Here is a 22,870-nt window from a genome sequence, read left to right as displayed (position 1 = left end):
CATCAGGGGTGGAGACCAGTAGGAACCTTCTTAAAAGCTGTAGACCACAGAGCAAGTTGAGAAAACACTCCATAAATAGACCAAAGAGCTAGACTTCACTTCAGAACCTACCACCACCAAGGTGTTCTGTTGAAGCAAGCTGCCGGACAGACCTATCATGCTGCAGTCCAGGGCTTTGGGCTGGACCACTTGGGTTTGAACCAGACTTCACATACTGTGTGATCTCAGAAATTTACCTGACTTGAAGTTTCCCATATGTAAAAACTGTATTTGTATAATACATACTTCTCATTAAGTGAATTAATATATCTAGATCTCTTAGAAGACTGCTGGGGAATAATAGCAATAAAGATACTTAGCTAGCAGGATTGTTGACAGGATTAAATGAGATGATGAATGAAAGGCCTTAACACAATCACCACATTCAACACATGGCATCTGCTATCATCAATGTCCTCATTTTCTTCCTTCGAGAGAGGTGCCTCCTTCTGCTATAGGAGGTTGTTGTTGTTCAGTCACCAAGTCACGTCCAACTCTTTGTGACCCCATGGACCTAGGCCTCTAGGTCCCTGTAGAGGGACACTAGGCCTCTCTGTCCCTCACCATCTCCCAAAGTTCATCTAAGTTCATGTCCATTGAATCGGGGATTCTATCTAACCTGTTGTAAGTACCATTCCCCAATCTTCTTTCCTCAAGCTTCCTATAAGAAGGGAAACTGATGTATGCAGGGTCAGTAGCACAAGCTAAAGTGTCCCCAGTATTCACAGCAGTCAGCTTGCTTCTGAATCTCCATGCTTCAGTGTTCCTTGAACAAGTGCTAATGAGAAAGATGGACAGACGTGTGCAGACATAGTAGGGAGACCAAGGGAGTCCATGACCTTCCAGGAAACTGGAGAGGACTTGGGTATCAGGCATGAACATGACATCAGCCAGGGAGCTCTAGCACACTCAGGCTACTGTGAAGGGTGATGGGCCTTCTAGCACAGTGGGGTAAAGCCCATCTATAAACCCCTGGGATGAATGGAAACATTTTGAAAGATTTTGTTTGGAAACACGAGCTTCAGTAGACTCTTCTTGAGGTCCCACTAGGAAATAGTGTTTCTGAGCATTCTGGATGGAAACAAAATTGTGGCGTTTTTAGAAAAGGAATATATACTTTCTCTGTTTCTTAAACTCAAATATTAGAATAAATACTAGAATCTACGGTCTTTTTTAAGTTGTTTCAAGGCTGCAGAAAGAACACAGTAAAATGTGAATAAGGGCATATGTTATATAGTCATCCACATAAGCAAGTTGTCTGGTAAATATAGTGTGATTATTATAATGTAGATAACAGACAGTATAAATTTAGGGAATTTCCTGCATTAGGGATCTAAGCCTGTACCTTAAGTGAGGTGCATCAGATACTTCATATGGTTTCTACAGGCAAAAGAGAGGTCTGTAAATGGATGATCTTGAGATGACAGGGAAAGGGGGGATGTTCCACTTTGCACTGAATTCCAGGGGAACATATATTTAACGGTTTATTTTATGAAACAAGGATATCTTTTCTCTTACCTTCCCCAACTCAAAACATTCCCACAAATTTATTGGCAACCTTTGGTTTTGTGATGCTACTGACCTGGCATCACAGATAGTGAAGACAGATGAGAATTAAATGACAATGAACCAAAGAAAACTTGTAAAGATTTGAGTAAATAAGCTTGAATAAGGCAGAGTAACTCATAAAACAAAACTCTTAAGGAAAAATAATATACATGTATATTATATATATACATATATACCACATATAAATGCATGATACTAATTCTGAAAGAATAGCAATATATATGTATGTGTATATATATATATATATATCTAATAACAATATACATATGTATATATACATACATATATATATTTTAACATTTAAAAAAATGAGATATGCTATTATAACAGAGAAAATGATAGGCAGTCCACAATGACATTTCAGAATCTCAATAGACAATGATATTGTTTGACTCTTGTGCCTCCAAAATTTAGAAGTAAGGAGTTTCCCAGTGATTAAGCAGAAAATGTCACCAAGTCTTAAGAATAAAAGTTTTTGAATAAGAAGAGTTTATCTGAAGGAATGACTAAAACTCTCAAGAATTTTCAGAGAATTACACTTGTTCCTATACAGTAGGTAGACATGTGGCTTAAACAAACCCCTGGAGGGAATCTTGCTAAGTGTTGTAGTAGTGGAGAAGATTTGGCCCCTGAGTGTTTACGTGATAGAATTTACTTAATGTACTTGCATAGGGGCTTTCCATGGGCACAGTGGTAAAAAACTTACCTGTCAATGCACAAAAAGTACATCCGATACCTACTTCAGGAAGATCTCCTGGAGAGGAAAATGGCAACCATTCCAGTATTCTTACCTGGAAAATTTCATAGACAGAGGAGCCTGGAGGGCTAAAGACCATGAGGGTCTCAAAGAGTCAGACACAACTGAACACACACACAGACGTGCACAGACCTTCACTTAGTGCTCTTAAAAGTCCCGAAGAGCCCCTCAATCTGATCTGGGGTCTTGGAAGAAGCCAGGGCAAGCAAGCACCACCAATGCCATGGCAGAAATGGGGGCATTGGCTTGAGGGTGGAGGAGGGGCACATTATAGACCAGTTAGGAGTTTGACCTTGAGGCCAGAAGTCAGAGAATATGGGTCCTAACTTCACTGCATGTTCTTTAATTAGCAGGGGAACCTCTGAAAATTTAACTAACCTTGACAAGCCTTTTCTCCCTCACACTTCAAAGGGAATAATGAGATGTAGCAGATTTGTTGCATGAGAATTAAATGAAACAATATATGTGAAACCCTCAAGAGAGTACACAGGCCATTTGAAGGCCTTTATTAGGAGTAGCCACTATTATAATGATCCCCTGCATTTTAGATTTAGAACCTATCAGTTCAGTTCAGTTCAGTCGCTCAGTCGTGTCCAACTCTCCGTGACCCCATGAATCACAGCACGCCAGGCCTCCCTGTCCATCACCAACTCCAGGAGTTCACTCAAACTCATGTCCACAGAGTCGGTGATGCCATCCAGCCATCTCATTCTCCATCGTCCCCTTCTCCTCCTGCCCCCAACCCTTCCTAGCATCAGAGTCTTTTCCAGTGAGTCAACTCATCGCATGAGGTGGCCAAAGTATTGCAGTTTCAACTTTAGCATCAGTCCTTCCAATGAACACCCAGGATTGATCTCCTTTAGAATGGACTGGTTGGATCTCCTTGCAGTACAAGGGACTCTCAAGAGTCTTCTCCAACACCACAGTTCAAAAGCATCAATTCTTCAGATATCAGCTTTCTTCACAGTCCAACTCTCACATCCATACATGACCACGGGAAAAACCATAGCCTTGACTAGACGGACCTTGGTTGGCAAAGTAATGTCTCTGCTTTTTAATATAATATCTAGGTTGGTCATAACTTTCCTTCCAAGGAGTAAGCGTCTTTTAATTTCATGGCTGCAATCAGCATCTGCAGTGATTTTGGAGCCCAAAAAAATAAAGTCTGACACTGTTTCCACTGTTTCCCCATCTATTTCCCATGAAGTGATGGGACCAGATGCCATGATCTTTGTTTTCTGAATGTTGAGCTTCAAGCCAACATTTTCACTCTCCTCTTTCACTTTCATCAGGAGGCTTTTTAGTTCCTCTTCACTTTCTGCCATAAGGGTAAATAGGAATATTACACAGAGTGGTTCTAAATCTAAAATGCAGGGGGTCATGATAATAGTGGCTACTCCTAATAAAGGCCTTCAAATGGCCTTTGTACTGTCTTGAACTGAATATATTAAGACTCACTCTTAGTATATTAAGAGCTTATGCTAATTTTGAAAAGAGCCGGGTTCAAAGACCAGTTATGAAAAACAGTCATGTGAACTTCCATGACTTTGAACTTTCCTAAGGCTCTTTTCCTTCATCTTTGAAATGATGATACTAAAAATAATCCCTTACTTATGGGATAGTTGGGTGGAATAAATGCCTGTAAAGTTCTTGATATGGTAATTGATATATAGCAATCCTTAATAAATATTAGATGTTAATAAAAGTAATAAAAATAACTGCATACATTATGTAGTAAATATTTTTGAGTATCAATAAATGATTAGTAAGACAGAGCTAGTCCTTGCTCATATGGAATCTGTTGTCTGGTGGGTGTAATAAATAATAAACAAACCAGAAAATACCCATTTTCCTATATTAAGAATCCAAATGAGAAGAATAATGAAGTACAGAGTTCCACAAGTATCAGTTCAGTTCAGTTCAGTCGCTCAGTCGTGTCCGACTCTTTGCGACCCCATGAATCACAACATGCCCGGCCTCCCTGTCCGTCACCAGCTCCCAGAGTTCACTCAAACTCACGTCCATCGAGTCCACAAGTATACTTAGTAGTAAAACTAATTTAGCCAGTGGGATTAGGGAGACCTTTCCTGAGAAACTAACATCTAAGCTGGGAGACAAGTGTGAGCAGGAGGTAGCTGGAGGCAGAGGCAATTTGTAAACATGTAGTCTGCGATGTGGGAAGATGGGAAGGTCAGCTTTGCAGGCAAGAAAATCCCAGTCTATCAGCAACATGTGAGCATCAGGAAAGAGAGCTAGATGAAACTAATAAAGCGGAAATGATTCAGAAACCATGATGGCCCAGTTGCTGGTGGTATATTTGGGAAGAAGTTGATGGATCAAGAAATGTTTGGAGACAGAAACCACGAGACCTTTTGATTAAGACTCTGGGGCAAGATGTCAGCATAACTTGGAAAATGACAAAGTGTTAGTGAGCAGTTGGACAGAGGATGATGCTCTTTGCTGACAGAGGTGGTGGGGGGCAGGTAGAAGAGCAGATGTATAGTGGGGAAGGTGAGTGGTGTGGCAGTGGTGGGCGGGTTGAGTTAAGCATTAAGTAAACATGTAAAGAAAATATACAACAAAGATTTTTCAAATCAACATAATGTAAGAGGCAATACTTAAATGGAAAGAGTTAGGAAAGTATTCCTTACTGAAAGCACCAGTGACTTTAGAGAGAGTTTGTGTCTGTTAATACCATAAAGTAGTTGAAGTTTTCTAAAGAGAAAATACTCTCGTAAGAGCAAGCACAAAGTTTCAGAATTATTTTTAAAATTGCTGGACAACAAGGCTCCCCATAGACCAAAACAAGTGAAGCTAGTAGGATTAAGAATGCCTATGTTCTTCAAAGCAAACATGTTCATTAATGCCTAGCAGCTACTGATGGAAGCTGCTGTTTAACACAAGAAGCCCAGACTGGCACTCTGTGACAACTTAGAGGGGAGGGGATGTGGGAGGAAGCTCAAGAGGGAAGGGATACACACACACACACACACACACACACATACATGTATATATATATATATATGTGGGTATATATATATATATCACTGATTCATATTTTTTGTGTGGGAGAAACAAATCCACACAACACTGTAAAGCAATTATCTTTCAATTAAAAAAAAAGGGCCTACTCAATGTCACTTACTGCGAAAGTTACTTTCACCTATCATCTAATGCAATCCACATGCTAACCTCAAGAGATAAATCTATTTTGCAGATGAGGAAATGGAAGCTCAGAAAAGAACAGCAACCCATCTGGTAAGTAGCAAAACCAAGTGGTTCTGATTCCAATGCCCATGCTCTTTATCCTTTATTACTTTGCCTTTTATTACAACAGGCATCCTAAGAAATTTCCAGAGGTTCCTATGCCACTATCTTCAATAAATGTATGGTGATTATTGGCTGATTCTTTTGCTTCTTCATCTATCATCTATCTACTAGAAATAATAGCACCTTTATTTCTAATTGGATAAATTCTTCTCTGACATGAGATCGAATGGTTCAAGTGCCCAGTGCTCCTTTTGGTAGGGAGGTAGGAGGGCTGGTGGTGCAGAATGAACTAATACAAAGCTTTCTTCTTGGAACTGAAATTAGGAGCAGAGTGAGGCAAAGTCTGAAAACAGCGGGAGTTGGACCACCATCAAGCAGGCTTTTAAGTGGTTCCTGCTGCCTTGGTTCTTGCACTTCTAAGTATACCCTTTGAGTGGCCTCATGATCCTGTTAGGCAGCCCACTTTGCTTCCAATAATTTCCCTTTTGGCTTGTTAGGTAGATCCAATTTCTGCTCTTTTCAACCCCAAAGGTCCACTGCAACACTAAGCCCAGTCCTTGCAGAAGATTGAAGGGCTGTGTAGAGGAGCCGTCCTGACCCTGACGCTCTGGCTGCAGTGTGTTCTGTTCTGGGGTGCTAAGGGAAGAGTGAAGAGGAAACATGTTCATTAACACAATGGAGTGTAGGAGTAAGGGTGTTTAATAAAGTTCCACAGGAGTGGTTCCGGACAGTCTCTAGCCTCTCTCCAACCTGGGTAATAAAGAGAGGTTTTCATAGAGAAAGTTGGATTTGAGCAGAGTTTGGAATGAAGTGGTAGGAGTGAACCCATGGATGATTGGTTAGGAAGTTGCTTTTAAAGTACAGAGTTGTATGAAATTTCTGTGTCAAAGAGATGTATTTTACTAGGTACAAGGACAAAAATTCACTTAAATTCACCCATGTCTTGTGATTAGTAACCCACCCTGGATTCAACTGAGATGCTTTATAGCAAAATATTTAAATATTTACATTTATCATAAACCATTGGGTTTTTGAAATATATTTCTCTTTAAAAAGATCTGGTTCTTCAAATAACTTCACACTCTTTTGTTATGAGTTATATCCACCTCAGCCTATGAGACAAGGTATTTTTCTGAGTTAATGTCCCTTCTTACTAGGAAAACCATTCCTACAGTTCCTAGTTTTTGAAACAAGATAGTACTTCAAATTAGGTTAAAAAAAAATGCAAAATCTCTAATGATTTAGCTATGCCAAAGTGAAAAAGATGGCTTAAAACTCAACATTCAGAAAACTAAGATCATGGCATCTGGTCCCAATCACTTCATGGGAAATAGATGGGGAAACAGTGGAAACAGTATCAGACTTTATTTCTTTGGGCTCCAAATCACTACAGATGCTGACTGTAGCCATGAAATTAAAAGACACTTACTCCTTGGAAGGAAAGTTATGATCACCTAGATAGCATATTAAAAAGCAGAGACATTACGTGCCAACAAAGGTCCATCTAGTCAAGGCTATGGTTTTTCCAGTGGTCATGTATGGATGTGAGAATTGGACTGTGAAGAAAGCTGATCGCCGAAGAATTGATGCTTTTGAACTGTGGTGTTGGAGAAGACTCTTGAGAGTCCCTTGGACTGCAAGGAGATCCAACCAGTCCATTCTAAAGGAGATCAGTCCTAGGTGTTCATTGGAAGGACTGATGCTGAAGCTGAAACTGCAATACTTTGGCCACCTCATGCGAAGAGCTGACTCACTGGAAAAGACTCTGATGCTGGGAAGGATTGGGGGCAGGAGGAGAAGGGGATGACAGAGAATGAGATGGCTGGATGACATCACCGACTAGATGGACGTGAGTTCGAGTGAACTCTGGGAGCTGGTGATAGACAGGGAGGCCTGGAATGCTGTGATTCATAGGGTCGCAAAGAGTTGGATACGACTGAGGGACTGAACTTAACTGAACTGAAGGGCTAAGAAAATCCTTCACCAGCTACTGGTGTGTTGATATCCGTGGGCCATTTGGAGAGCAGGAACAACCAGTAGTAATTTGTAAAGAGGATACTTCAAAGTTCCAAAACAGGTGGCAATTAATAGACAAATTCAGTTCAGTTCAGTTGCGCAGTTGTGTCCGACTCTCCGCGACCCCATGAATCACAGCACGCCAGGCCTCCCTGTCCATCACCAACTCCAGGAGTTCACTCAAACTCATGTCCACAGAGTCGGTGATGCCATCCAGCCATCTCATTCTCTGTCGTCCCCTTCTCCTCCCGCCCCCAACATTTCCCAGCATCAGAGTCTTTTCCAGTGAGTCAACTCGTCGCATGAGGTGGCCAAAGTATTGCAGTTTCAGCTTTAGCATCAGTCCTTCCAATGAACACCCAGGATTGATCTCCTTTAGAATGGACTGGTTGGATCTCCTTGCAGTACAAGGGACCCTTAAGAGTCTTCTCCAACACCACAGTTCAAAAGCATCAATTCTTCGACGATCAGCTTTCTTCACAGTCCAACTCTCACATCCATACATGACCACGGAAAAAATCATAGTCTTGACTAGATGGACCTTGGTTGGCAAAGTAATGTCTCTGCTTTTTAATATACTATCTAGGTTGGTCATAACTTTCCTTCCAAGGAGTAAGCGTCTTTTAATTTCATGGCTGCAATCAGCATCTGCAGTGATTTCGGAGCCCCCAAAAATAAAGTCTGACACTGTTTCCACTGTTTTTCCATCTATTTCCCATGAAGTGATGGGACCAGATGCCCTGATCTTTGTTTTCTGAATGTTGAGCTTCAAGCCAACATTTTCACTCTCCTCTTTCACTTTCATCAAGAGGCTTTTGAGTTCCTCTTCACTTTCTGCCATAAGGGTGGTGTCATCTGCATATCTGAGGTTATTGACATTTCTCCCGGCAATCTTGATTCCAGCTTGTGCTTCTTCCAGCCCAGCGTTCCTCATGATGTACTCTGCGTATAAGTTAAATAAGCAAGGTGACAATATACAGCCTTGACGTACTCCTTTTCCTATTTGGAACCAGTCTGTTGTTCCATGTCCAGTTCTGACTGTTGCTTCCTGACCTGCAGACAGGTTTCTCAAGAGGCCGGTCAGGTGGTCTGGTATTCCCATCTCTTTCAGAATGTTCCACAGTTTATTGTGATCCACACAGTCAAAGGCTTTGGCATAGTCAATGAAGCAGAAATAGTTGTTTTTCTGGAACTCTCTTGCTTTCTCCATGATCCAGCGGATGTTGGCCATTTGATCTCTGGTGCCTCTGCCTTTTCTAAAACCAGCTTGAACATCTGGGAGTTCACCATTCACATATTGCTGAAGCCTGGCTTGGAGAATTTTGAGCATTACTTTACTAGCGTGGGAGATGAGTGCAATTGTGCGGTAGTTAGAGTATTCTTTGGCATTGCCTTTCTTTGGGATTGGAATGAAGACTGACCTTTTCCAGTCCTGTGGCCACTGCTGAGTTTTCCAAATTTGCTGGCATATTGAGTGCAGCACTTTCACAGCATCATCTTTCAAGATTTGAAATAGCTCAACTGGAATTCCATTACCTCCACTAGTTTTGTTCGTAGTGATGCTTTCTGAGGCCCACTTCATTTCACATTCCAAGATGTTTGACTCTAGGTCAGTGATCAAGTTATTGTGACTATCTTGGTCATGAAGATCTTTTTTGTTCAGTTCTTCTGTGTATTCTTGCCACCTCTTCTTAACATCTTCTGCTTCTGTTAGGTCCATACCATTTCTGTCCTTTATCGAGCCCATCTTTGCATGAAATGTTCCCTTGGAATCTCTAATTTTCTTGAAGAGATCTCTTGTTTTTCCTATTCTATTGTCTTCCTCTATTTCTTTGCATTGATCACTGAGGAAGGCTTTCTTATCTCTCCTTGCTATTCTTTGGAACTCTGCATTCAGATGCTTATAATTAATGATCTGTTATTAACTATGAATTCATAATTGACATAATTTGTGCATGACAGTGTATGATAACATTGTAAGAATGTGCTACATTTAGTATCTTACATGCATTGTAAATGGGAATTTATTTCTACTAGGAGCTTACTTTTGATCAATATTTTGAATCAATTCAGTTATGTTCAGTAGCTCAGTTGTGTCCAATTCTTTGCAACCCCAAGGACAGCAGCCCTCCAGGCCTTCCTGTCCATCATGAACTCACAAGCTTCCTCAAACTCATGTCCATTGAGTTGGTGATGCCATCCAAGCATCTCATCCCCTGTCATCCCCTTACCCCTGCCTTCAATCTTTCTCAGAATCAGGGTCTTTTCAATTGAGTCAGTTCTTCACATCAGGTAGCCAAAGTATTGGAGTTTCAGCTTCAGCACCAGTCCTTCCAATGAATATTCAGGACTGATTTCCTTTAGGATGGACTGAATGGATCTCCTTGCAGTCTAAGGGACTCTCAAGAGTCTTCTCCAGCACCCCAGTTCAAAAGCATCAACTTTTCGGTGCTTAGCTTTCTTCATAGTTCAAATCTCACATCCGTACACGACTACTGGAAAAACCATAGCTTTGACCAGATGGACCTTGGTTGGCAAAGTGATGTCTCTGCTTTTTAATATGCTATCTAGTTTGGTCGTAACTTTCCTTCCAAGGAGTAAGCGTCTTTTAATTTCATGGCTGCAATCACCATCTGCAGTGATTTTGGAGTCCCCCCCCTGCAAAATAAAGTCTGTCACTGTTTCCATTGTTTCCCCATCTATTTGCCATGAAGTGACCGGACCAGATGCCATGATCTTAGTTTTTTGAATGTTAAGTTTTAAGCCAACTTTTTCACTCTTCTCTTTCACTTTAATCAAGAGGCTTTTTAGTTCCTCTTCACTTTCTGCCATAAGGGTGGTGTCATCTCCATATCTGAGGTTATTGTTATTTCTCCTGGCAATCTTGATTCCAGCTTCTTCCAGCCCAGCATTTCTCATGATGTACTCTGCATATAAGTTAAATAAGCAGGGTGACAATATATAGCCTTGATATACTCCTTTCCCAATTTGTTGTTCAATGTCCAGTTTTAACTGTGCTTCCTGACCTGCATACAGGTTTCTTATGAGGCAGGTCAGGTGGTCTGGTATTCTCATCTCTTCAAGAATTTTCCACAGTTCATTGTGATCCACACAGTTAAAGACTTTGGTGTAGTCAATAAAGCAGAAATATATGTTTTTCTGGAACTCTCTCGCTTTTTCGATGATCCAGCAGATGTTGACAATTTGATCTCAGGTTTCTCCTTTTCTAAATCCTTTTCTAAATCCAGCTTGAACATCTGGAAGTCCATGGTTCTATACTGTTGAAGCCTGACTTGGATAATTTTGAGCTTTACTTTGCTAGCGTGTGAGATGAGTACAATTGTACGGTAGCTTGCACATTCTTTGGCATTGCCTTTTTTAGGGATTGGAATGAAAACTGACCATTTTCAGTCCTGTGGCCACTGCTGAGTTTTCTGAATTTGCTGGCATATAGAGTGAAGCACTTCAATAGCATCATCTTTTAGAATTTGAAATAGTTCAACTGGAATTCCATCACCTCCTCTAGCTTTATCCATAGTTATGCTTCCTAAGGACCACTTGACTTTGCATTACAGGATGTCTGGCTCTAGGTGAGTGATCACACCATCATGGTTATCTTGGTCATGTAGATCTTTTTTGTATAGTTCTGTGTATTCTTGTTGCCTATTCTTAATATCTTCTGCTTAAGTTCATACGATTTCTGTCCTTTATTGTACCCATCTTTGCACGAAATATTCCCTTGGTATCTCTGATTTTCTTGAATAGATCTTTAGTCTTTCTCATTCTATTTTTTCTTCTATTTTGTTGCATTGGTCACTGAGGAAAGCTTTTCTTATCTCTTCTTGCTATTCTTTGGAACTCTGTATCAGTTCTACATAAAAAATACTCTTCCAGTCCCTTCTGAGGGGATACCAAGGTCCCAGGTCAGTAAGAAATGAACCTGCTTTCCAGAATCATAGTCTACTGTACAGTCAACTGTCTACAGTATACTGGGGGAGGGAAGATATATCAGTAAATGACTGAAAGTATTTAAAATAGAGAGAAGGTAATTACTTCTGTGGTTGGAGACCAAAGAAAGCATTATGGGAAACTTGCTATCTGAGCTGTTCCCTCCACCTCCTTATACATTTCTTGTGCATCCTATGAGGAAATAAAGAAAAAAACAACTTCTGTAAGGGTGAGGTGATCCTTAAAGAAATACCTGAGAAAGAAGAATGGGTGAAGCCAGGAGGACAGAAAGATAATATGGGACTTTTGCATGTTTGGAACCATCACCCTCCAAGCAAAGGGAATGTAAGGCTGCACCTTGGGCACATTCTTTTTGTACTTGCAGAAGGAGGTACAGTGACTGCCCATAAGGTTGACAGTGTGGGAGAAACTGATGCCCAATATGGCTCCCAAAACGCCTGAGGTTCCTGCTTAGAAATGGGATCACACTGTTTCCTAGTTGGAAAGTAGGCACTGTGCTTTTTCCTTTCTGCTCAACTTTCAGATTGAAATGGTCTGTTTGTGATTTCCTTTCCCTTCAAGTGTGCTATTAAAACGTAGACATGTACCTACTGTCATTTTACAAAAATATTTCAGAGAGTAGGAAATGCAATGTTCTTCACGTATGTTAAAGTGTGTTAGTTGCTCAGTTGGTGTCTGACTCCATGTGATCCCATGGTCTGCAGCCCTTCAGGGTCCTCTATTCCTGGTATCCTCCAGGCAAGAATACTAGAGTGGGTTGCCATTCCCTTCTCCAGGGGATCTTCCTGACCAGGGGATTGAACCCAGTTCTCCGGGGTTACAAGTAGATTCTTTATTGTCTGAGCCACCAGGGAAGCCCCTATGTTAGGGATATTCTATTCAGAAGAGCCTGAAAAGTACACACACAAAATAGAAGCAAAATAAAACATGATATCGGCACATTGGCCTGGTTCTGGGCCATAGTGCTGTAGGCATTGGCGGCAAAAGAAGGAGTTTCACATGGCAATTGTAAGGCATCCTTTGCAGTGCTGGGAACTGCCACCATTGCTGAGGACCCAATATTAGCTGACTCAGAAGATGCACTTCCAGCCCCTAATATGGTACCATCAAGTAAAGAGACCAGCTACCACTATTTATTGGAATATAAGGTATTGAGCCCTTTCAGTCAATCTGAGGACAGAAACATGTCCTCCTTGGAAGAAAGTCAGACCATTGCACACACCAGCCTCAAAGGAAACTGGAGTTATTTCATCACAGTTAACTCCATTCTGTGGAGCCAGGGCTTCTGCCAGTGGCCTGACATATGTGGGTCTGGTTTTGTCTTTATCTTTGGAGGGTCCACGACCATTTGGTCTCACACAGGGGTGTGATGGCTTACTGAACTAAGTTTTGTGTCAGCCTGAGATTCCCCAGTGGAGGAGAATCAAGAGTCTCTTGATAAAAGTGAAAGAGGAAAGTGAAAAAGTTGGCTTAAAACTCAAAATTAAAAAAAACTAAGATCATGGCATCCAACTCCACCACTTCATGGCAAATAGATGGGGACACAATGGAAACAGTGACAGACTTTATTTTGGGGGGCTCCAAAATCACTGCAGATGGTGACTGCAACCATGAAATTAAAAGATGCTTTCTCCTTGGAAGAAAAGCTATGACCAACCTAGACAGCATAGTATAAAGTAGAGATGTTACTTTGCCAACAAAGGCCCATCTAGTCAAAGGTATGGTATTTTCAGTAGTCATGTAGAGATGTGAGATTTCACTATAAAGAAAGCTGACTACCAAAGAATTGATTCTTTTGAAGTGTGGTATTGGAAAAGATTCTTGAGAGTCCCTTGAACTGCAAGGAGATCCAACCAGTCCATCCTAAAAGGAAATCAGTTCTGAATATTCACTGGAAGGACTGATGCTGAAGCTGAAGCTCCAATACTTTGGTCACCTGATGTGAAGAGGTGACTCCTTGGAAAAGACCCTAATGCTGGGAAAGATTGAGGGCATGAGGAGAAGGGGACGACAAAGGATGAGACGATTGGATGGTATTACCAAATCAATGGACTTGAGTTTGAGCAAGCTCCAGGAGTTGGTGATGGACAGGGAAACCTGATGTGCTGTAGTCCGTGGGGTTGCAAAAAGTCAGACATGACTGAGAAACTGAACTGAACTGAGATTCTTATTTCTGGAGTGTTCTGTTTAGAAGCAATCTATGGTGCTAGCTCATCTATAACAAATGCATGGGTCCAGAAGCCAAGAGATAGATTAATAGGAAGGGCAATGCAAAGTCCATCAGAAGGATGAATAGATAATGGAAATATGGGTCAGGCAAGGCTGACTGATCCCTGAAAATGATGTCAGCTTCTGGTTTGGGGGAGGGGGATATGTATAGAAAATTGGAGACATACTAATTTTTTTCATTGCTTATTTGAAATTCAAACTTAATGGTCATCTCACATTTCATCTGGCAACCTTCTGTAAGACAAGGGCTATAATGGAAGACAGTGACTTTGTAGAAATCAAGCTGACACCAAGCAACTCAGACAAGAGCAAGTCACATTGTAGCCTTCATCAAATACGGTGAATGGCTGAGGTAGATCTGACTCCAAGAAATTTGTCCCCTGTAGACAACATTCAGAATCCTCACCATATCCTCTTGGTTGGTACTTTCGGTTCATTTTCCACATCTTCCCGCTTCCCCACCCTCTCCATTCTCCACAATGCTCGGGTCTTCCTTGCAGATGGAATCTGCTATGTTTCCCCTGACAGACTCTGTAGGTTTGAAGGAGCTCTTCAGGCATCCTTTCTTAATTCTTTCCATCACAGATATTATTTCATGTTTTCCTAAACTCAGCATTAGCCAGATCTTGTCTTCTAAAGAAGGGATCAAAGAATAAGTCATAGTTGGAGCACCCTGGGGAGGAAGAAAAGGAGACTGGAAGGGCTGCAGAGATCTCATTCAAACCCAGAGATGGAAGATGTGAGAGAGAAAAGAGGAGGCCTGTTCTTCTTCCTCACTGTGGCTGCCTCAGACAAATTCTGTGAGCATCCACTTGGTCAGGAATGGCGTTTGGAGGGCGGATAAAATTTTGGCATGATATCAAGTGTTCTGTGTTACTCAAATGGTGTGACAATAACTGTGTAGTCAATCAGTCCTGAGAAATTTTACCCTCACCTCCAAAAAGAAGGAGATAAAGAGGAAAAGTGGCAAGACTCAGATTAAACATTGAAAGATGCACAGGACTAGAATGTGTTCATTTAAGAAATATTAATAGAAGAAATCCTGCAGGGTTACTTTATTATTTAGGCAGTATAAGTCCATGCTTCAGTACCTACAAACATTCAAAGCTAAGAAAATATCTGAGACCAATAAAAATATATTTCTTGGCTCTAAGATATAGAGGAAAACTAAAAGCAATAATATTCAATGTTTTATCAAATATCTAAAATACAATGCTATGTCAGTTTTGCAACTCAATTTGTGTCATAACATGGAATGTTTAAATCAAAAAAGGCAACTCAATAATCTCATCTTTAAAATTCCCCAAATGGTAAAAGTTAAAATCTTTTCCATCTTTTTCCCAGTAAGAATATATTTAATATATAATGTAAGTGTGTTAATACAGAGGGTGATTGTCCTTTTTTTTTCTAAGTTATAGTCCTTGATATATACTGTATTGATGCCCCAGATTTTTGGTTATGTCTCATCTTTAATTTTCTCAAATATGGGAATTAAGTCATAATTTCCCTTTTGTATATTCATTATTATTTTGTCACTAGGTTGTGTCTAGCTCTTTTAAGACCACATGGACTGCAGCCCAGCAGACTCCTCTGTCCATGAGATTTCCCAGGTAAGAATACTGGAGTGGGTTGCCATTTCCTTCTCCAGGGGATCTTCCCAACCCAGTGATGGAACCTAAGACTCCCGCATTGGCAAGCGGACTTTGAGCCACCTGGGAAGCCCAATATAATATTCATTATATATGGAGTCTATGCCATCTGTAGTCCTTTGTTGTTGTTGTCAAAGAAAGTGAAAGTGAAAGTGTTAGTCACTCAGTCCTTATGATCCTATGGGTCTGTATCCCACCAGGCTCTTCGTGTCCATGGGATTCTCCAGGCAAGAATACTGGAATGGGTTGCCATTCCCTTCTCCAGGGGATTTTCCCAACCCAGGAATTGAACCTGGGTCTCCAGCATTGAAGGCAAATTCTTTACCATCTGAGCCACTAGGGAAGACATATTCACTAATACATAATTTCTATTTAGGTTCTCGATTTTAAAACATATAAGCATTTAGAGTTATCACAAATACTTTAACTTTGAAGGGTTTTTGAAAAATTCTTTGGTACAATATTCTCACTTCACAGATAAGAGAATTGAACCCTAGATGACTGAGCTGACCTAGGTCATACACTGCCTAAATGGCAGATATAGGACTCCAAATTGGATTTTCTCGTTCTACTTCCAGAGTTCATTTCACCCCATTATATACTTTCAAATATTTCCCAGACATTTTTGGGGTTTCTCCAGTGGCTCAGAGGGTAAAGGATCTGCCTACAATGTAGGAGACTTGGTCTGACCCCTGGATTGGGAAGATCCCCTGCAGAAGGAAATGGCAATCCATTCCAGTATTCTTGCCTGGAGAATTCCACGGACAGAGAGGAGCCTGAATGGCTCCTACAGTCCAGACACTTGCCATCTTTTGCAAAATAAAAATGCTGATATTATTTGCAAACTGGTGTTGGTTCATCCTACTAAGATATAGTAACAGTATTATTCTTACCTTTAATTCTTCTGCCCAGGCCCAGAATTAGCCATCCCAACTAACCTAAATGACAATTATCCATAATAAGGTGAAGATGATCACATTGTTTATTTGCAAATCCCTCTCATTTTCATTTCAAGTTTAGAGTCATACCAAATGAATCTGGATACAAATGTATTTATTATTTCAGTTTCCAATTATTTGAAATTATAAAAGCAGGTATTGAAACAAAAGTCCTTTTGAGGGTGACTTTGATACAATACATTAATTTTAATTACAACATTCATGATCATAATGTGAATATATCCTTTTCTTCTGAATTTTCTTACAGAGAAATCTATTTGGCCAAGAATTTCTATAAAACCTTTAACCAGAATATTTAAGAACTCTAAAAGAAGGGCAAGATCAGCACAATAATAACTTCCTTCTTTTATAAGAATATTTTAATGTAGATAAAATGAGAATATAATAGAACCAGAATTATACAGCAGATTTTTTTTTAGTCTGAGTTTAAGGTAGGCCTGTTTCTACTTTACAGCCCTTAAAATTTTAAAATAGTAAATAGAAATCTCTTACTGAAAATGCATCCTACATCTCTCTTTTCTAGTCTGACATTAGAATTGTTTCTTTTCAGGTTTAAATTTAAACTACCTTGATTTCTTTTTATGCTTCGTTAACTTTTTTAGTGACTGTAAAATATAGATATATTTTTTCTTTTTTTATATTAACTAATCAGAAAGAGTACATTCTTACTAATAGAAAATATGTATTTAGTCAGACACGACTGAGCGACTGAACTGAACTGAACTGAGGACCTTAAAACATTTTTTAACTCTAAAAAATATTTTTTATATAACCAGAAAGAGTACATCCTTATTCATAGAAAATATGTATTTAGGACTTTAAAACATTTTAATTCTTTCCATTTTTTAATTTTATGTCATGATTTAAGCTCGTTTTTTTTTTAATATAAGGGGATAAATATGAAAACTTAATTTCAGAAAAATCTCTATTTCCTATCCCAGTGACATTTCATATTCAAAAGTAGTTTAAGAACATTATTAGAATAGACCATCAGTATAATATTTGACAGATGGTTGTGACTAAGGGAAAGCCAGCTTTGGAACTCTTCCACTAACGAGTCATAAAAGAAATGTCATCCCCTTATTCTTCATTTTGACTCCATCGCTTAAAATTGGCCTCTCATTTGTAATAGATTGTTAAATTTCCTCAGTTAATCCTTCTCCTAGCATGCATTAACCCAATCTGTGTTTTCAATATTTGGAAAGTCCAGGAAATTCCTTTTTAGGGTTATGAGCAAGACTTTAGGAGAACAAACACAGACTTGCAAGAAGATATCTTTGTTTCTTAATAAAGTCAGCAGATCCCTACAATGCAAAGATATTTGGAGAATTAGGAAGCACCTTGGGAATTAGTGAAATGATTGGTGTCTGACCAGTATGTTGGGGAGGAATAACAATCTGTTTTCTTGTCCCAACATCTATCAATTAGTGATGGATCTTCAGTCTAACAGAGAGATCAAATTCATACACTTCTGCCTCTTTGGAAGATAAATAAATAATGATGTTTAATGTCCCCTAGGCCAGTTCTCAGGGTAATTTTCGATCTCCCCTTTCAACTATCTATTTTAACTCCTCTTTGTTCTATGCTGCTTTGTCTGTAAATTTGTAGTGTTACCTTTTGGAGCAAATGTATTTTCTCTTTGCTCTATTCTGTTTATAAAGCCTGAATTCTCCCAAATTTCATAAATGGAGAGAGAGTGTGTCTTGGCATGTGTAAAAGTGTTTCCAAGTGAAAATGAGGTGAAAGTGTTAGTTGTTCAGTCACGTCCAACTCTTTGTGACCCCACAGACTATAGGCCTCAAGGCTCCTCTGTCTATGGAATTCTCCAGGCAAGAACACTGGAGTGTGTAACCATTCCCTTCTTCAGGGAGTCTTCCCAATCCAGGGGTCAAACTGGGTTTCCTGAATTGCAGGCCAGTTCTTTCCCTTCTGAGCTACTAGTGTTTCCAAGTAGGGTTTCCAAACTCTGCTTTACAGAAGTCTGGAGGTTTCTCGGTCCCCCTAGGGACTACAAGTTGTGTAAAGATGGTAGGCAGATAGGACTCTGTGTGTGTGCGTGTGTGTGTTGGGAGAAATTGTCAAACACTGTCTCACTCAAAGAAATATCAGTATTATCAATTAGAATTTCTCATGTTAATTTGTTTAAACAATGAATTCATTTTTAAAATTAAAAAATAATAAAATATTTGGAAGCCAAGTGTCTAAGGGGATAAAACCATTCATCAAAGCACTTTGAGAACAAGGTAACATTTTAGCTCCAATCCTAATTAGATTTCAGACCCAGAGTAAGTCACTTGATTTTCTTAACAAGCAGAGTACCCACTACAAAGTAAGGAAGCTAAAGAAATTATCTGCAGATTCTTTCTTGGTTCAGCACGGGACAGTTATATATGGAGTTCAGTGTTTTGTTGTTCTGACACATTCATATATTCAATTGCTGTTATTTAGAGGTATATCTTTCAGTTCAGTTCAGTTCAGTTCAGTCACTCAGTCGTGTCCGACTCTCCGCGACCCCATGAATCACAGCACGCCAGGCCTCCCTGTCCATCACCAACTCCCGGAGTACACCCAAACCCACGTCCACAGAATCGGTGATGCCATCCAGCCATCTCATTCTCGGTCGTCCCCTTCTCCGCCCGCCCCCAACCTTTCCCAGCATCAGAGTCTTTTCCAGTGAGTCAACTAGTCGCATGAGGTGGCCAAAGTATTGCAGTTTCAGCTTTATGAAGGTGATTTTCAAATCCAAGACCAAGTGTCTTCATTTGTAGAATTGTTGTCTAGATTTAAAGAGTTCAGAAGTCTTTCTCAGATCCAAAATTCTAAGATTTTATCATCGTTTTATATGTTACTATAAGTCTGTACACTGCTGTGCTTAGTCTCTCAGTCATGACCCCAACACTTTGCGGCCCTATGGACTGTGGCCTGAAGTCTCCTCTGTCCGTGGGGATTTGCCGGGCAAGAATACTGGAGTGGGTTGCCATGCCCTCCTCCAGGGAACCTTCCCACCCAGGTCTCCCACATTGCAGGCAGATCCTTTACCGTCTAAGCCATCAGGGAAATCCAAGAATAATAGAGTGGTCTACAGGTACACAAAGGACAAAAGTAAATTATTTGCACTCTTTGCCTTTCCTCTGTATAAAATTAGGAGAATTTTATCTTAACTCTCTCATTCTCTCTTCCTTCTTATTCTTCTAGAAATTTCTTGCATTTGTAACTTAAAAGAAAACACAAAACACGTAGTGAAGGGACTCTCAGGAGGCTGTTAGGTGAAGGGCAAAAGGGTTTTTTCGAGAAGCAGGTCATTGGAGCAAGATGCATGGGAACAGCTGTGGCATGTGAGAACAGTGGACCAGAAGGAAAAAAATATACGTATTTTTAAAAAATATTTCTGGGATTTATATAGAAATATCTTGAGATATTTTGAAAGGATTTCGTTGCAAATGTTAATACTTTTTATGCTGGAATACAGCTTCAGGATTAAACAACAGAGTCTATAGCTTCATATGTGTTCTAGAAGGCAGTATTGTTTAGTAAAATAAAGATTAGACAAGAATCTAAACTGCAACATAGTTAAAAATCATTTGGAGATTTCCAAAACTCACAACAGTTGTCTTCCTGCTGTTCTATGAATTTCTCCTATCTACCTACCTGCAGACAAGGCCATGCAAATCAGATTTAACTTTTGAATCCAATAGGGAACTGAACCATTACTCCTCAGTCTCTGCTTCTCTATCTCTCCTCTCTCTCTAGCTCTCTCCCCTCTCTCCTTCTCCATAATCTATCTTAGTTACTTTCTGCATATCTAATTCAATCTTCTATCTCTGCCAAACAGCTTTCACTGGGTCCATTTGGATATAATTTCCTCATAGCTCCTGTGTTTATATACCCTTAGGTCCAGACATCAGCAACAATTAACCAATTTCTTTTGGTTCCAGTTCCAAATCTGTAGGAGAGAGAACCTGGCCAGCCTTGTTAAGTCCAGGTGTCCACACCTGGTGTCAATCTAGGCACTAACTGTGTAAGAGTCTCCTTGGCTCAAAGCTCCAAAAAAACCCACAGAGGACTATTAGTATTCTTCAATCCTGTAAGTCTTCCATTTCTAAAATGTAAGAATCCCGTATTCTTGTCACACACAAGCTGAAAAAGCCCTGTGCTTCCACCATCTTCCAATTTGCCATGTCATTAAGAATGGCACACAGTCCATTATCCCACAAGCAAACAAATGCATGCTCTGTAATAGAAAGAATCTGGACACTGAACCATAGATTCTCTCATTGCTGTAGCCTAGATCCACTGACACAGATTCTGTTCAGACAGTTCAGTCTCTCAGTTGTGTCTGCAACCCCATGGACTGCAGCACGCCAGGTTTCCCAGTCCACCACCAACTCCTGCCTGGAGCTTGCTCAAGCTAATGTCCATTAAGTCGGTGAGTCCATCCAACCATCTCATCCTCTGTCGTCCCCTTTTCCTCCTGCCTTCAATCTTTCCCAGTATCACAGTCTTTTCTAATGAGTCAGTTCTTCACATCAGGTGACACAGAGTATAAGACCTTAGAATGTAGGCTTCTGTTTATATAAGCAGGAATTCTGCAGTGGCCACAAAATTCATCTTTGCTCATCTTTCCCCTCCCATGTCCAAAGTGTTTTCTACCTGTCTCCAGGTGTTTTGTCAGTAACAATATCAAAAAAGAATAGACTGTTTCAGAGCAAGCTATGAATGCCAACTAATAATCCCTCCCAAAGAAAGGTGACTAACAGTTCTCACTCTCACCGAGGTAACGAAGGCACCTTGTCGAAAAACAATGAGGTGTCACCTACTTGCACAGCCAGCTTTCAACATGCTTTGCCCTACTGCATCAGTGACTGATGGGGACTGAATTGTGTCCACCCAGAACTCTTATGTGAAGCCCTAGCCCCCACTATGACTGCTTTCAGAGATAGGACCTTTCAGTTCAGTTCAGTTCAGTCGCTCAGTCGTGTCCGACTCTCCATGACCCCATGAATCACAGCACGCCAGGCCTCCCTGTCTATCACCAACTCCCGGAGTTCACGCAAACTCATGTCCCTCGAGTCGATGATGCCATCTAGCCATCTCATTCTCTGTCGTCCCCGTCTCCTTCCACCCCCAATCCCTCCCAGCATCAGACTCTTTTCCAGTGAGTCAACTCATCACATGAGGTGGCCAAAGTATTGGAGTTTCAGCTTTAGCATCAGTCCTTCCAATGAACACCCAGAATTGATCTCCTTTAGAATGGACTGGTTGGATTTCCTTGCAGTCCAAGGGACTCTCAAGAGTCTTCTCCAGCACCACAGTTCAAAAGCATCAGTTCTTCAGCGATCAGCTTTCTTCACAGTCCAACTCTCACATCCATACATGACCGATGGAAAAACCATAGCCTTGACTAGACGGACCTTTGTCAGCAAAGTAATGTCTCTACTTTTTAATATACTATCTAGGTTGGTCATAACTTTCCTTCCAAGGAGTAAGCGTCTTTTAATTTCCTGGCTGCAATCAGCATCTGCAGTGATTTTGGAGCCCAAAAAAACAAAGTCTGACACTGTTTCCACTGTTTCCCCATCTATTTCCCATGAAGAGGTAATTAAGGTTAAATAAAGCTACAAGAGTGGGACCGTAATCTGATGAGACTGGGGCCTTATCTGATAAGACAAAGAAGATACAGAGAGATGTCTTTCTTTCTACTTATGCAGGGAGAAAAGATCACGTGAGACACAGGGAGAAGTCAGCTGTACAGAAACAAAGGAGAGAGTTCTCACTAGAAACTAACCCTGACACACCTTAATCTGGAACCTGCAGCTTCCAGAGTTGTGAGAAAATACATTTCCTTTGTTTAAGCCACTCAATCTGCGGGATTCTGTGATGCCAGCCCAGACAAACAGCATGATACTGTTTACAAATGCTTGCAAACAAAAGAGTGGATATGCAATAGTGGCCCCTGCCACTCCCGGAGGGGATGATCAGTTTTTCTCCCTCAGTCAATTGCTCTGGTGGCATTAACATCTGATTTCCACTTAATTGATCTGATCAACTCTGCCCTAATCTGAACTGGTCACCAAGACAAGTGAAAGCCCTGGATCGACCCTGCCACCGTCTGCTGTTTTTCAGTTGTCTAGACATAGTCATAAATAGCTGGATGACTGCCCACTATAAATTTTTAATGAGAGATTTTGAAATTAGAAAAGGAGGGAAGCGATTGCAATTTATGACCTGGAGTGACTCAGTAAGCAGGGACCCACCTGAAAAGCCAACGCTGGGCATCCATCAGCTCCCCAACATCATCTGCATGCTTAGTTATGCAAGCCCAGAGCATCAATCCTATTCTTACTTCCCCTGTCACCATGGACTCTTCCCAGAAAAGTCCCATAATATGTCCTCCTAATTCTTAGCTTATGGAA

Source organism: Moschus berezovskii, chromosome 2, assembly GCF_049115385.1.
Source record: "Moschus berezovskii isolate FMDL1 chromosome 2, NW_MosBer_1.0, whole genome shotgun sequence".
In the NCBI taxonomy this organism is placed as follows: Eukaryota; Metazoa; Chordata; class Mammalia; order Artiodactyla; family Moschidae; genus Moschus; species Moschus berezovskii.
Note: the sequence above shows the minus strand (reverse complement) of the source record.